Raw genomic sequence first — 16,846 nt, forward strand, 5'->3', positions numbered from 1 at the left:
CACATTTTTTTCCCAGACTCATCAGTGTTGCCAGTAGAATCAAGTATGATTTCCTTAGGGGAGAATTCTGCTGAGGACTCTTGTGACAAATTGGTTATAATGCTTGTTGGGATTTGCACCAGCCAGTGGGCCAGGTCATTTATACCCTGACTGATCCCATTATTCCTGACTGTTTTAAGTGGATTTATCAATAACTTGGTCATCTGGAGTATACCTTCAAGCAGTCTTTTAAACGAAGGTGAACAACTGGTATATTTTTGGAGCTTTCACATAACAATCCACCCCCCCCCCCCCCAATCAGGTTCATAATTGAAAAGAAGGGAATAACTGTGATCATAATTTATAATTTTTCCTTCCCCAGACTTTAAATGTTGCTTCATTGTCTTGTAGTATTTCTTGTTGCAAAATACATTTTCGGGGCCAGAATGATTTTATACATTTATGTGTCATCTATTTTTTTTTTTTTTAATTAGGTGACTGAAGAAATTTTCTTTGCATTGTAATGCTTGCCAGCCTCCTTTTTAGGGAGTTTTTCCGTGAATAAAGCAGGTCTTTAATTTAGCATCCCTGTTCTTGGGTTCAAACTATTTGCTCTTTCTGAATATCAGGTTTCTTCCCTCCTTCATTCCTCCCTCCCTCCTTCCTTCCTTCCTTTCTTTTTACTCCTGTAAAATCAGGATAATACTTTACCAGATCATTATAAGGACTGAATAAGACACTGGATGCTGAGGGCTTATCTGGTAAATACAGGCCTGCTCAGTAAAAAAAAAAAAAGTGGGTTTCTTAAAATTAGTCAAATTCTGCTTCAACAAAATATATCATAGCTGGAAAAATAACTAGCCATTGGTCCCAACAAAACAAACACATTCTAACTGTCCATTCAAGTCTGTTGTAACAATAGTGGCATCTGTGTATGTATCTATTTATATATACATATTTTTTCAGGTGGGTGACATTGTTCTCTGAACACAGAATGTGGGAAAGATAAAATTCCTTGGAAGCTGTTCAGGGTCTCCCTTTGGTTTACCCCAAAGGTGTATGTGCATGTGAGTGTTGCGGTAGGGTGAGCGAGAGGAGGGCTGGGGTTGAGTCTTTTGATTGACTGGTTGATTGATTGATTGGGGCCAGCAGGAGAGGAAGCACCCAACTCTGAGCGCAGGGCAGCTGACATGACTTACAGGGCATCTCTTTCCTTGTATTGATACATATGGAGCTTGTTTTGAATTGTGCTTGGGAAAATGTGTCTCTGAGATGGGATTGCAATTGGATATGAGTTTCCTTTGAGGAATAGATATTTGGAGAATCCCTTCTTTTCCCTCATCTTTCTCATTTCTCTTTGCTGCAAGGGTGTTGGAGAAGGTCGCTGAGAGGACAGAACCTCTGGTTGACCTGTGAGTTGGACCCAGGCAACTGGAGGCTCCTCACCCCCTCCCTTTCCTGTCCTTGGAATATAAGTTCCACTCACTGTTCTTATACTGGGAGCTGCTTCAAGGACACAGCCATGAGAGAGTAAGTTGTTGTTGAGACCATCTGGATGAAATATGTGACTGAATCCAGTTAAGGTCTCTGTACAAACTTTTAAGATTCTGGCCAATGGTGGCAGAGATCTACTCACCTCTCAGCCACCCAGGACAACTTAAGTTCCCTTGCTTATTAAACCTGCCACCTACCAATCTGGAGTGTTTTGCCTCTTTCTTCAGTCTCTCCTTGCCCTCTGTGTACTAGAGCGTTTGTGACCCAACAGCGGGTAATGTAGGGGAGCAAAATTTTCCACCCCTAAAATGTTTCTTTGGCATGGGGATTATTTGGAGCTGAAAACAATCAAGAAACAGAAGACTCAGGGGGTCTTTCTTTTTAACACCCGCCCCCAGCTACCTAAAGAGTTTATTCTGCTCCCAGAATAGAGCTATCACCAGAGAATCTGCAAAGAATATGGGTTAAGCTTTGAGGGTTGAAACTCTAGGCCAGCCTAAGATCAGGGTCCACTCTGTGTGTCTTGTCTCTGCATGGCCCAGCAAACATTGATTTACCAAACATTTGCTTTTCTATTTTCATGTCAATTGCCTTCCTCCCCTTTGAAGTCCCAAACTACTACCCGCAACATCCTTTTTAATCTGTAGCTGAAGATGGTGTTTAAGGGGAGAGACTTGGCAAGTTACTCAGTTTTCCTGGGTCTCTCCCATGTATACATGTTATTAAACTTTTGTGTGATTTTTCTCATGTTAATCTGTCTCATGTTAACTTAACTCAGATCAGCCAGAAGAACCTAGCAGGGTAGAGGAAAACTTCTTCCCGACAGTACAGTAGCAGCACTACAATTTCTCTCCTTTTTATAAGTAATAAGCCTCTGTTTGCTTTAGCCTAGGATTTTTTTTCTTCTTTTTTTTTTATGTCACGGTGTCTGTTGTATACTACAATATTAACTCGTTTTTTAATATTTGTTTTTAAAAATTTTTTTACAATTAATTTTTATTGGAGTATAGTTGCTTTACAATGTTGTGTTAGTTTCTACCGTACAGCAAAGTTTATCAGCTATACGTGTACATATATTCCCTTTTTTGGATTTCCTTCCCATTTAAGTCAACAGAGAGCACTGAGTAGAGTTCCCTGATCTGTACAGTAGGTTCTCATTTTATACATAGTATCAATAGTGTATATATGTCAATCCCAACTTCCCAATTCATCCCATCCCTCATTTTCCCCTTGGTGTCCATACATTTGTTCTCTATGCCTGTGTCTCTATTTCTGTTTTGCAAATAAGATTAGCCCAGGATTTCTGATACTCAGTTTTCTCCATTGAGAATCACTATTTTATCTTCTGACTGTATTCTCTAGCCAAGAAGATTTTACTTTCTGTGGTTTGCATCATAAAAACAAATAAGATTCTTTTTTTTTTTTTCTTTTCATTTTATACAATATGCTTTTACCAACTTGAACAATTTCCCAGACTTAGGTATTACTCTTGGAGGCAGCCTCCTCATCCACCCTGTCCCTTGAGGCTCACCAAGGCCACTGGGTGAGGCTGTCTTTGAAAATGGAGTGAAACCTCATACCTAGATCAATTTAACCAAGCTCTCCAGCATCATGGGACAACACACATCAGGAGAGGGTGTATTCACTTCCAGATGCTCTGTGAACTTCTAGGTCCTCACCAACCACTGGTTAGTAGAAGACACTGTCTTGTTATGAATTTCTTATATCTAAATGATGTGTTTCCACACATATCCACAGAGACTTAGTGACTCAATAATGTTTAAGAGTTCATATTTGAAGTCAGGTATACCTGGATTCCAATACTGGCTCTATCTGGATTCCAATACTGGCTCTATCGGCTGTGTCACCTCTCTGAGCCTCAGTTTCCTCATCTGTAAAATGAGGACAATGGTACTTGTCTCAAAGGCTTGTTGTAATAATATAATATAGCAAAACACCTGGAGAGTGCCTGCCACATAATAAACCCTCATTAAATATTAGCTAACATTTCCCTCGTATAGAACAATATTTTCCTATTTTCTTCTCCTCCACCCCCAGCAAAAGGCTACCTAACTTCAATTGATTTCCAGGAGTGCCAGCCATTCTCTGACTCAGCAAATCTGATTTTATAGCCTAATCATGAACTTGGACCACACCATGGAGAAGGGTAAGTATCTTTATCTTTTATTTAAGTAGGACCTCCAAAATGTCTTAGCTGCTCATGTGTCATTTATAAAGGGAGGAATGAGTGGTGGGGTAACATCAATTATTGCTTCCTTTTCACAACCAGAATCATTAGGAGTTTTCTAAAAAGCTTCATTATTCTCTATTGTTGTCATGTAGAGTCCTCAACACCCTAGGACATTCTAGGACATTGTCTTTTGCCAAAGATCCTATTGAGTAGCTTATTTTCTGTTTTCCCCCTCACAACAAATATCTGATTGCATGAGGCTATACCTGGAAGAAAACAGGCTCTAAGCTCCCTCCAGAAGGACAGCTCTGAAATTAAATAGTATTAGAATTGACATGAACTTTGCCTCAGCAATAAAAATTTGAAAACTCCGAAAAAAGCAACCTTACTTCTTGCAAATATCTTTGCACAGGCTCTTAAAAGTATCATATTGAAGTCTACATTGGGAAGTTACAGTGGGAATAAGATTGGGCCCTACCTGTATGGCTGAGGAATACGATAGGAGGTGAAAAGAAGGTCCACAGGCCTGCAGTGAGCTGGGAAGGGTTATCTATGTGAGGGTTTCTCAATCTCACCATGGTTGACGTTTTGGGCCAGATAATTCTTTGTTGTAGGGGGTTGTACTGTGCATTGTAGGATGTATAGTAGCATTCCTGGCTTTTACCCTTTAGATGCCAGGAGCAACCCCCTCCCCCCAATCGTGACAACCAGAAACATCTCCAACCAATACCAAATGTCCTCCGGGGGCAAAGTCATCCCCTCCCCAGTTGAAAACTGTTGAGGCACCCAAAGGTTTTCTGCTAACCCTGTAATGAACGGTCCTTCTCTGAATTTCAGGCATTGATACTTTAGAGCAATGGTTGGCAATATGGCCTGTGGGTCACATCTGGCCCATGACCTGTTCTTGTGAGCTAAGTATCATTTTTGCAGACGAACATTTGCAATCCATTTGATGATAGGGAGCATCCACTTTGAACCCCAATTAAGATTCAGTGAAATGTTATCCTAAAAAAAATTCCATTCTTCTCATTAGTAGCCTTGTATTACAAAAAAATTATACTCCACAATTTGTAAACTGTGTAATATTATATTTTGAGTTACATCGCCAAATTTTTGGAAGTTCGTGTTCTCTCTTTTTGTGTAAGTACCACATAATAGCTTCAGCCCTCAAATCCTAAATATTTACTCTCTTGCTTTTTCAGAAAAGCTTGCTGACCCCTTGCTTTTATTTTAGAGCATCAGAATGACTTGGAGGTCTTGCTAAAACACAGATTGCTGGACTCCACCCACGCGTTTCTGATTTAGAAGGTCTGGAGTGGAACCTTGAAAATATGTGTTTCTGATGAGTTCCTGAGGGAGGCTGCTGCAGCTGCCCAGAGACCGTGCCTTTGAAAATGACTGCTTTACACTAAAAATGATCACTGATTAGCGACTTTGTTTCTGGATGGTGTGGTCCTCCTGTTAACCTTTGTCCTGAAAGCTGGTCTTCTTTTGCAAAATGAAGGAGTATTTGAAAACACAGCTTCTCTTACAAAGAGATTTAACTAAGTGTAGATGGTAGGAGGAAAAATTTAATTCAATATACAATGTATCGTTATTGAATGCCTGTCTACTTTGTACCTGGTACCAGGGGAGGGGAAAACCAAAGATGAATAAGAAGTAGTTCTACTCTGCCAAAAGTTTATAATATCCTGAGGTGGGAAGGAAGGATAAAGTGGATGCCTATATGTAAATCCTGATTAAAAACATTATAAAGAATCATCTTACCCCTTCACAGAAAGAAATGATCAGAAAGAGAAGATAGGCACAGAAAAGGGCAAAGGGCTTTAGCCCGGGGCTGGATGGCACGTGAGCTGTGCGTAGAGTGTACTGAGCACAAGGGCAATATGAAGACCAGTTCATCATGATTTTTCAGTTGCAGGTGACAGAAACCAACTGGAGCTACCTTAGGAAAAAAGGAGAAATTGTTGGAAGAATGCTGAGTTTATTTATTTGTTTATTTTTATTTATTTATTTATTTATTTATTTATTTATTTATTTATTTATTGGCTGTGTTGGGTCTTTGTTGCTGTGCGTGGGCTTTCTCTAGTTGCAGCAAGGGGGGCTACTCTTCGTTGCTGCGCACGGGCTTCTCCTTGTGGTGGCTTCTCTTGTTGCGGAGCACGGGCTCTAGGCATGCGGGCTTCCGTAGCTGTGGCACATGGGCTCAATACTGTGGCTCATGGGCTCTAGAGCACAGGCTCAGTAGTGGTGGTGCACAGGCTTAGTTGCTCCGTGGCATGTGGGATCTTTCTGGACCAGGGATTGAACCCGTGTCCCCTGCATTGGCAGGTAGATTCTTATCCACTGCGCCACCAGGGAAGTCCCTTGAGTTGTTTTAGATCAGAGGTTGGCAAACTTTTTCTCTTAAGGTCCAGATAATGAATATTTTCATCTTTGTGGGCCATGTCCTCTCTGTTGTGGTGACTCAACTCAGCTGTTGCAGCATGAAAGCACCATTGACAGTCTGTAAACAGACAAATGTGTGTGTCTGTGTCCATGGAAAGCTTCATTTACAAAGGTAGGCTGCAGCTAGATTTGGTCCATGGGCGCTTTGTTTGCAGACCACCATTTTAGATAATTCAAGGAACTCTGAATACCAAATTACAAAAAGGGGCACATAGGCAGCTTGATTCCGGAATAGTTAGAACCTGACCTGAACACCCACGGAATGTTCTCTCTTTCTCTGCCTCTATTGTCTTCAGTCTGTTTCATCCATTCTTACTGAAGACTTGTTGACTTTCACGGTAAAAAACAACTGATATCTTGCAACCTCTGTCACCTAAGAGACAGAGGGAAAGGAAGGGAAGTGAAGGGGAAGGGAGGGAGAGTGAGAATGAGAGTCAGGCAGAGAGGCTCATTCTCTCTCAGTTCTGGGAAGAAAAATCCCAGGGAAGTACTCTGATTGGCTGATGACTAAAAACTGCAGTGATGAGGATGGAGTTAGGTAAGAATATGGTGCCTCCTACTACAGCCACATGGGGAGGAGGGAAACAGTGCTGAAAAGACAAAGCAATAAGTGTCTGTGACAGCTACTAAAAACAGAAAGCCCTATAAACTGCGGCAGTAGCAAGTTAGCAGATAAGAGAGTTCAGAGGCTAGCTAGAAAGTATGCCAAAGAATAGAGTGGAGTACATGAGAAAAATATATAAATAAGAAAGGAAGATGTGGATAGAGTAGGAAGACAGTAGGCAGGCATATGAAATTGCCTTAAAGACTAGTACACATCTCAGCAGTAGAACTTGCCATCAGTGTGGCCTCTGAAAGCCCTAAATGTGAATAAAAGAAAAAGTAAAGATGAAGGAATATAGGAGAGGACAGCAGCTCAAAATAGCAGATGAAAGACTGACTTAATAATAGAGATAGCTAGAGATAAAGAGTTTTTGTTTTTGTTTTTTAAGGATTTATTTATTATTTTATTTATTTTTGGCTGTGTTGCATCTTCGTTGCTGCACACGGGCTTTCTCTAGTTGCAGTGAGCGGGGGCTACTCTTCGTTGTGGTGCACGGGCCTCTCATTGCCGTGGCTTCTCTTGTTGCGAAGCACGGGCTCTAGGGGCGTGGGCTTCAGTAGTTGTGGCCCATAGGCTCAGTAGTTGTGGCTCTCAGGCTCTAGAGTGCAGGCTCAGTAGTTGTGGTGCATATGCTTAGTTGCTCCACAGCATGTGGGATCTTCCCGGACCAGGGCTCCAACCCGCATCCCCTGCATTGGCAGGTGGATTCTTAACCACTGCGCCACCAGGGAAGCCCAGAGAGTTTTTGTTTTTAAGACAGGGCTGCTGATCCAGCTAAAGTCACTAAGCTCCACAGTCACGTGTCTCAAAGTATGTTCTGTGACATGTTAACAGGTATTATGAAGAGAAGGATTTGTCTGAAAAGTTAGGTCGGCAAAATCAGGATTATAGGGGTTACTATACTGCAGGACTTTCCAGAGCGCTTAATACACTAATATGCATTGCCACTTTGCAAGAGAGGACAAGTAGGAAGCAGTCCCTGAATGTAAGGAACATACACTTATTAAATCTCCTGATGAGAAGTCCCGATGTAGGTGGGCTTGAGGCCTCCCTTCTCTGAGACTCACTTGCCTTCAACTCTTCCAGGGTTGGCCCTGCTCACAGGCCAAGCTCCTGTCATGTCTACAGGCAGCATCTGGGGCTGTGCTTCCTTACTTACCATCCAGTGTATGGAAGGAACTCTTCCTGCCTAGAGGAAGCCCTGAGCCACTCTCTCCTTGAGTCTCAACTCAAAGTGGCATGCGTCCCTGGACTCGTCACTGGCCATGGGATGGAGTTGTCATGACCTGCTACCCTACCTGCAGGGCATGGTTACTAGAAAGTCAAACACAATATCTACCACATATTGATGTTTTAAAAGCAAACCTACTGCTCAGCAAGAGGGACTTTGAAAGGATGTCTTCCAGATTTACAAGCTGTGTAGTTTATATAGGAAAAACTCATCTTATTGCAAATATTCAGACTTGCCAAACATCTTTTCCAAAAGCTGATGCTACTCATGCTAAAAGGAGTGCCACCCACAACTCTCCTTACCAAGCTTGCAATTCTGGGTTTATTGCCATTCTTTCTTTCTTCCTTTCTTCCTTCCTTCCTTCCTTCCCTCCTTCCTTCCTTCCTTCCTTCCTTCCTTCCTTCCTTTCTTTCTTTCTTTCTTTCTTTCTTTCTTTCTTTCTTTCTTTCTTTCTTTCTTTCTTTCTTTCTTTCTTTCTTTCTTTCTTCTCTTTTTCCCTCTGTTCTCCTCCTTCTCTTCATCTTCCCCTCTCTGTCTTTGATTTTGCAATCTTGGCTACCATTTAAAAAAAAAATACTCTTTTGGGGGGGGCGGGGCGGGGGGCCGTGGGAGAGAAAGTTATTTTGTGTAGGCTTTGTCAAGGCCTCAGAGAAACAATAGGCCACTCTTCTTTCATGAAAATCCCATCTCACAGCTGTAAAATAGCAGAGCCAAGACCCCTCTGTCTGATTCTAAAGCCCAGGTTCTAAACTTCCATGAACTCTGCTATACTTGCATTAAAATGAACAATAACATATCAAAGGGGTACCATAAAGAGGGAGGGCACTTCGGGCCGTCATGGAGGAGTCATGATAGGGTGACATCTTCTTCCAAGAGTCTTGGGTTTCTGGTCCTTCTCTGTTTTAGGCTATTGTGAAATTAAACGGGCGGTGTTTCCGCCTGTATGTTAGTGAGATTAATAGCTGTCCCATACTTAAAGAGAAGTAGGAGTGACCACAATCAAGCTTTCCTGATAGTTTTCCTCCTTGTCTTTAATAACTGTCTCTGTCAGAGCCACCCTCTCTAAACTGAGTCCAAATCCCTTCCTCTGTGCTCGAAGCTTGAAGCTTTCCTGGAAGGCAGTGCCTGGCTTGCTCCCCTTCCTCAGCTAATAACCCTTCGTTTACTGGAAAAAGATTTATTTTTTCTCTGAGGATCAAAGATGGCTGGGTTCTTTAGCTTCAGTAAAACCTGTGTTCAGTAAAACTGTTCTTGGAAGCGTCCTAAATAAACACCTTGTCTCCCGTTCAGCATCACTCAGCCAAGTGGAAGAGAGAACCTCTTTGAATGTCACTTGTAATCAAGGCAGTTCTCTGTGTTGCTCAATCATCCAACAAAGATATTTTTTTCCCCTTGAGGTTTTTTTTTTTCTTTTTTTTAAATGACTCTTTACTTTATGGAGATGGGAGGGTCGGAAATCTGAACTTTGATGAGGACATAGCTATTTATGTAACGTTCATATCTTAAAAAATAGGCTCTGAAAATCTGTGGTCTCTAGAGATTAAATCGAGACCCATTGTTTTACTATTCATAAGAAAAAAAACTTGAACAGTTTGGTTTTGGTGAGAAATTAAGGAGGAATTAAGGAAGTGAAAAAAGAATTAAATACGGATCCCTTACTACTGGCTATGGTTTATCCTACATGCAAATAAGGAGGCTTATGAGTTTTAATTCTTTTTCATCTTTCTTTCTGGCAACATTCTCTTCTCTCTGCAGCCTACCTAAGCTGAAACCTCTAGTACAACAGCCCTGATGTAGGGCAGAATTGGGATATTTAACTGGTCCCCTTGGGAGGCAACAGGGTGTAGTAGAAAGCAGACAGATTTGGAGATTGACAACTATAGCTTAGAATTTAACTCAATCTCAGTAGGTACATGATATTGAGCTCTTTGCTGAACCTCTCTGAGCCTCAATTTCCTACTTGTCAAAGCAGATTTAATACCTTAAGGTCCCAGATCAAAATTCAGGGCCCCTCAGTGATAACGGCCTTAATTATATCACCTAAGTAGTGCTTCCCTTTGCTGTCTACTCTATCATCTTGTTTATTTCCTTGCACAGTTGTTTCTTTACATATTCATTGTCTGTATCTCCGGACTAGAATGTATACTCCTGCAGGAAGGGACTTTTCCAATGCTGTATTCCTAGCAGCTCACACAGTTCTCTGTACATTATAAGCTCTTTATAAGTTTTTGTTACATTAATGGATGAATGAATAACTGAATATCTACTTCATCAAGTTACTTAGGATGGTTATTTTTGTTTGTAAAGTGTCCAGTACAAAGCTAGGCAGTAAAATCTTGAAATACATCCATCCGTACAGGTTTAGGCACTGGAATCCCCACTGTAAGGGAGAAGGGGTAATGCTCACACGAATCCTATAGGATGGAGTCCCCAAGGACAGACGGTCTTATGTGAGGGCTCGGAGGCAGTGCTTCCAAGCTCTGGGTTCTTCAGTCATTCTCTATATTTTAGGAAACCTAGTGAGAATCCTATGCGTAGCCACCCTGAATCAGCACATGTTAGGAACTTCAGAATTGTTTATTTGGGGCTGCAGTCAAACCAACTCCGTGTAGTTTGTGGTAACCCTGGTTACCCCATGCTGCTCTAACATGCTGCTGGGTGGTTATCTGTGTCTGCTTAATTAGAAGTGGAAAATTAATTAATTGGATGTAATCAGTGCTGCTTTTTAAATAAACACAGTCTTTGAAATCTTGGTGGGTGTGCAAGGGAGAAGAGAACGAGAAATCCCCTTGGTGGGGAAGAGACTGGATCCCACCAAGCTCCGAGGGGTCCCAAGCATCCCAAGCGTCTGGTTGGGTTGGGAGATCTTTGAATTCATTTGAAGCTGGTGAAGGGAGACTATTCTTAGGAAGAATGAGCTCAGGAGGAATAATGTAGCTAAGAGAACAAACCTCTCTTTCTTTTGTCCAGGTTTTTTAAAAAAGACTCCAGTGACCCAGTAATAGCACCTCAGCTCTCCATCTTTTGTGAAAATTCCCGTTCTGATTGGGAGTGTGTTGTTTGCTGGGGTTTGAGGTTGAGGGGAGAGCATAGGTGGAGCTGCACCTGGTACAGTTGCTTTTGTCTTGTGCTCCAAAGTCAGAGACTGTTCTTGACTCTTTTTTTATAGCAAAGAAATAGCAAAAAAGCACACACACACACACACACAAAAGCAAAGAAATGTTACAACTGTAATCATGGTCGGGGCATTATGACTTGGTTTTGTGAACATACATCTCTTCCCCATAGGAGCTCAGGTAAATTCCTCTTTAGGAAACAAAAAGCTTAGAGAATCATAGCTGGAATAGTTGATGCTCCTTCTCTCACCCAGGTGGGGGAGAACGTAAACCACTGCAAATTGCTTATCTGATGCTGGCTTTTCCCTTCATTATGAAACGCATAGCGATAATGCCACAGTTATGAAATCCATAGAACAAGGTTAATCCTTAGTTGGAAATCCACCTAGGTAATAATAATTCTCATTTCCTCCATCAAAAACAAACTGCGAGAAAAAAAGATGGCGGCGAAGTAGAGAGACGTGGAGTGCATCCCTCTCCACAGATGCATTGGGAATGCACGGAAGGACACAGTCATTCCCACAGAGAACCAGCTGAACACCAGCAGACGGCCTCGGACACCGGAAAGGGCTGCGGAGAACCTGACATAGCCGGTAGGGAGGCATCTACGAGGGCTCAAATAGGGTGAAGCGGCGGAGCTGTGGCAGACGGGAGGGAGTGAGAAACATACGGAGGGTCCGCAGCGCAGCTCAGCGTTCCCGGACCGAGACATCGATCCGCGGCTGAACGGAGGGTCCAGGAGCGGGAGCGTGGGAACCGGAGAGCGGGTTCAGGGGGAGAAACATTGTTGCCGGTAGGGTGACGGACCGAGAGGACAGGAGGGAGGAGGTCCGCGGAGAGGAGTGCCGATCCCTGAGAGCTGCCCGGCCATGATGGCAGCTGGAGGCTGCAGGCTCCCGGGCGGGGGGGAGGAGCCGCGCACATAGCCTCTCTCTCTCTTTCTGCGCCTCTGCAACAGGCAGCGGAGAGACGCCCTGCGGGGCCACATAAGGCGCTCAGGGATAACAAGCACCCTCAGGCGATCGGGCGGGGCTAGATTAAAACTCCTTGCAACTGCCAGCAGCAGGGAGGCTGCCGAGAGAAAAAAAAAAAAAAAAACCAGCATCAAAAAGAAAAAACCCCGAGAGAGGCCCAACTCTAAGACTTTCTGTGTACGCCTGAGCCACCAGCGCCCTCTGCAACAGGCACCTCCAAGCCTGACTGAAGCAACAGTGCGCCACTGCTCACTCCCTCCCAGGAGAAGGAGCCACTATTGCACCCTCTCCCTCCCCACACACCGAGGCTTACAGACGAACAATAAAGGAACCTCTGCTGGTCACAGAATAACGCAAAAAAAAAAAACCCAAGGCAAGGAAAAGGACACTTACAGCTGAGACGCTAAGGAAACAGAAATAGTAGTATCAATACCTATTGAACTGGTCCATTCGGGGATCAGTTCTGGATTTTTTTTTTTTTTTTTCCTTTCTCTTTTTTTTTTTTTTTTTTTTTTTTGATTTATTAAATACGATCTTAGCCCTAAGGGATCTACAAGTTTTACAACATAATTTTATAAGGATATTTTTTACTCTTTTTTTTTTTTTTTTTTTTTTTTTTTTTGCCTTTTAAAATACTTCTATATCTAGCTAAGTTTTTGGTAGTACGGACAAAATATCTTTCATACTTTCCTTTCATCCCTTTCTTTTATACACTTCTATTCCTTTCTTTTTCTTTGCATATTTCCAACCACATTACGCTCTTCTGTTCCCCTTTCTTCCAGCCATTTTAAGTGTATTTTATCTTAACATACTTATAAGCAACACTATCGGTCTGCTCAGACTCCTTGCTCTATTCTCCAGATGATGCACTGCCTTGGTATTAATATTAGGCTTTTGTCTTTATCTTAGTTCTTAGTACAGTTGTCTAATTACATTCTGAGAATCTCCATTCTCTCTGGTGGTACTCCAGCTCATTTCTATATTTGATCCTAGCTTACAAAATCTCCCTGGATTGATGTTTCTTTGTGTAGGGTGTTATTTGTTGTTTGTTTGCTTTTGCTTTTGTCTCTGATTTGTTCTGTTTCAGTTGTCAATTTCTGCTGGGTTTCTCTCTGAATATCTGATAGCACACTGGGGTTCTGTCAGGTCTTTCTAGAGCCTTATGTCCTAACGGATTCAATAATTGTGTGTCTTATACATGTATGTGTTTCCTAGACTGAATATTCGTCTAATCCAATACTTGGACATTAGTCTGAGGCTTGGACAGTCTTCTATAAACACCTCTATCACCAGGACAAGCAACCCCAAAAGCTTGGACAACCATGAGGAAACAAAGAAACACCATGCAGGCAAAGGAGCAGGAAAAAAACCCACAAGACCAAATAAATGAGGAGGAAATAGGAAAAATGCCTGAAAAAGAATTTAGAGTAATGATAGTAAAAATGATACAAAATCTCGATAACAAATTAGAGAAAGTACAAGAAACAGTTCATAAGAACTCAGAAAAACAAACAGCAATGGATAACAAAATAACTGAAATTAAAAATACTCTAGATGCTCTAACCAGCAGAATGACTGAGGCAGAAGAACGAATAAGTGAGTTGGAAGATAGAATGGAAGAAATAAACGCCACAGAGCAGGAAAAAGATAAAAAAATAAAAAGACTAGAAGACAGCCTCAGAGACCTCAGTGATAACCTTAAACGTACCAACATTCGAATTATAGGCATCCCAGAAGAAGAAGAAAACAAGAAAGGGTCTGTGAAAATATTTGAAGAGGTTCTAGTGGAAAACTTCCCCAACATGGGAAAGGAAATAATGAACCAAGTCCAAGAAGCACAGAGAGTCCCATACAGAATAAACCCAAGGAGAAATACACCAAGACACATATTAATCAAACTAACGACAATTCAACACAAAGAAAAAATATTAAAAGCAGCAAGAGAAAAGCAACAAACAACATATAAGGGAAAACCCATCAGGATAACAGCTGACCTTTCTACAGAAACTCTGCAGGCCAGAAGGGAATGGCAGGATATACTGAAAGTCCTGAAAGAGAGAAACCTACAGCCAAGAATACTTTACCCAGCAAGAATCTCATTCAGATTTGAGGGAGAAATCAAAAGCTTTCCAGACAAGCAAAAGTTAAGAGAATTCAGCACCACCAAACCAGCCTTACGACAAGTGCTAAAGGAACTTCTCTAAGTAGGAAACACAAGAAAAGGAAAACACCTACAAATATAAACCCAAAACAATTAAGAAAATGGTAATTGGAACACACATGTCAATAATCACTTTAAATGTAAATGGATTAAATGCTCCAACCAAAAGACACAGACTGGCTGAATGGATACAAAAACAAGACCCTTCTATATGCTGCCTACAAGAAACCCACTTCAGACCAAGGGATACATAGAGACTGAAAGTGAAGGGATGGAAAAAGATATTCCATGCAAATGGAAGTCAAAAGAAAGCTGGAGTAGCAATACTCATATCAGACAAATTAGACTTGAAAGTAAAGACTATTAAAAGAGACAAGGAAGGGCACTACATAATGATCAAGGGATCCATCCAAGAAGAACATATCACAATGGTAAATATCTATGCCCCCAATATAGGAGCACCTCAATACATAAGGCAAATGCTAACAGCTATAAAAGGGGACATCGACAGTAACACAATTATAGTGGGAGACTTGAACACCCCACTTACATCAATGGACAGATCATCCAAACAGAAAATCAATAAAGACACACAAGCTTTAAATGACACATTAGACCATCTCGACTTAATTGATATTTATAGGACATTCCATCCAAAAACGACAGACTACACTTTCTTCTCAAGTGCACACGGAACATTTTCCAGGATAGATCACATCTTGGGTCACAAATCAAACCTCAGCAAATTCAAGAAAATTGAAATCATATCAAGCATCTTCTCAGACCACAACGCCATGAGACTAGATATCAATTACAGGAAAAAAAGTGCAAAAAAGACAAACACATGGAGGCTAAACAATTCACTCTTAAACAACCAAGGAATCACTACAGAAATCAAAGAGGAAATCAAAAAGTATCGAAACAAATGACAACGAAAACACAACAACCCAAAACCTATGGGACGCAGCAAAAGCAGTTCTAAGAGGGAAGTTTATAGCAATACAGTCCTACCTTAAGAAACAAGAAAATGATCGAATAAACAACCTAACCTTACACCTCAAACAACTAGAGAAAGAAGAACAAAGAAACCCCAAAGTGAGCAGAAGGAAAGAAATCGTAAAGATCAGAGCAGAAATAAATGAAAAAGAAAGGAAAGAAACCATAAGAAAAATAAATAAAACTAAAAGCTGGTTCTTTGAGAAGATTAACAAAATTGATAAACCATTAGCCAGACTCATCAAGAAAAAAAGGGAGAAGATGCAAATCAACAGAATTAGAAATGAAAAAGGAGAAGTCACAACGGACACCTCAGAAATACAAAACATCATGAGAGACTACTACAAGCAACTATATGCCAATCAATTGGATAACCTGGAAGAAATGGATACATTCTTAGAAAAATACAATCTTCCAAGACTGAACCAGGAAGAAATAGAAACCATGAACAGACCAATCACAAGTACAGAAATTGAGGCAGTGATTAAAAATCTCCCAACACACAAAAGCCCAGGACCAGATGGATTCACAGGCGAATTCTATCAAACATTTCAAGAAGAGTTAACACCTATCCTTCTCAAACTCTTCCAAAATATTGCAGAAGGCGGAGCACTCCCAAACTCATTCTACGAGGCTACCATCACCCTGATACCAAAACCAGGCAAAGATGTCACAAAAAAAGAAAACTACAGACCAATATCACTGATGAATATAGATGCAAAAATCCTCAACAAAATACTAGCTAACAGACTGCAACAGCACATTAAAAAAATCATACACCACGATCAAGTGGGGTTTATCCCTGGGATGCAAGGATTCTTCAATATACGCAAATCAATCAACGTGATACATCATATCAACAAATTGAAGGATAAAAACCATATGATCATTTCAATAGATGCAGAAAAAGCTTTTGACAAAGTTCAACATCCATTTATGATAAAAGCTCTCCAGAAAATGGGCATAGAAGGAAATTACCTCAACATCATAAAAGCCATATATGACAAACCAAAAGCCAACATTGTTCTCAATGCAGAAAAACTGGAAGAATTCCCTCTAAGAACAGGAACAAGACAAGGGTGTCCACTCTCACCACTGTTATTCAACATAGTTTTGGAAGTGTTAGCCACAGCAATCAGAGAAGAAAAAGAAATTAAAGGAATCCAAATTGGAAAAGAAGAAGTAAAATTATCACTCTTTGCAGATGACATGATACTATATATAGAAAACCCTAAAGACTCTACCAGAAAACTGCTAGCACTCATTGATGAGTTTAGTAAAGTAGCAGGATACAAAATTAATGCACAGAAATCTCTTGCATTCCTATACACTAACAACGGAAGAGCAGAAAGAGAAATTAAGGAAACTCTCCCATTCACCATTGCAACCAAAAGAATAAAATACCTAGGAATAAACCTGCCTAAGGAGGCAAAAGATCTGTATGCAGAAAACTTTAAGACATTGATGAAAGAAATCAAAGATGACATAAACAGATGGAGGGATATACCATGTTCCTGGATTGGAAGAATCAACATCGTGAAAATGACTGTACTACCCAAAGCAATTTACAGATTCAATGCAATCCCGATCAGATTACCAATGGCATTTTTCACAGAACTAGAGCAAGAAATCTTACAATTTGTATGGAAACG

The sequence above is a fragment of the Hippopotamus amphibius genome, chromosome 5 (genome assembly GCF_030028045.1).
Source record: "Hippopotamus amphibius kiboko isolate mHipAmp2 chromosome 5, mHipAmp2.hap2, whole genome shotgun sequence".
NCBI classification, from domain to species: domain Eukaryota; kingdom Metazoa; phylum Chordata; class Mammalia; order Artiodactyla; family Hippopotamidae; genus Hippopotamus; species Hippopotamus amphibius.